At 43.5% G+C, this 271-nt stretch overlaps 1 protein-coding gene across 1 annotated transcript in view; it reads right to left on the bottom strand.

The window, feature by feature from the left end:
* LOC107041897 (sodium channel protein Nach) overlaps positions 1 to 271 on the bottom strand; it is a 6,652-nt gene that overhangs the window by 2,720 nt on the left and 3,661 nt on the right. The gene's annotated exons all lie outside the window — the stretch shown is intronic.

Raw genomic sequence — 271 nt, forward strand, 5'->3', positions numbered from 1 at the left:
CCCCCCCCCCCGTCCGCGTGACCGCAGCGGTGTGACCGTATCCATAAACATCTTCCATATGAGCACCCCCTAATATAGTAATCCTCCATAAATATCGATATCCCCTCTATGACCACTCCCTCATATATTTTATTTATATAGAGAGAAATTGAAATAAAATTGTTATTTGGTATTTCATTTCAGTGAAATTGAAAATTAAATGGTATTTACTATTTTATTTCACTACTAGGGGGCTTCGCCCCCTGCTCGCTCCGCTCGCCAACCCGGGGGG

Source organism: Diachasma alloeum, unplaced genomic scaffold, assembly GCF_001412515.2.
Source record: "Diachasma alloeum isolate Michigan unplaced genomic scaffold, Dall2.0 Dall_scaffold_00391, whole genome shotgun sequence".
Classification (NCBI taxonomy): domain Eukaryota; kingdom Metazoa; phylum Arthropoda; class Insecta; order Hymenoptera; family Braconidae; genus Diachasma; species Diachasma alloeum.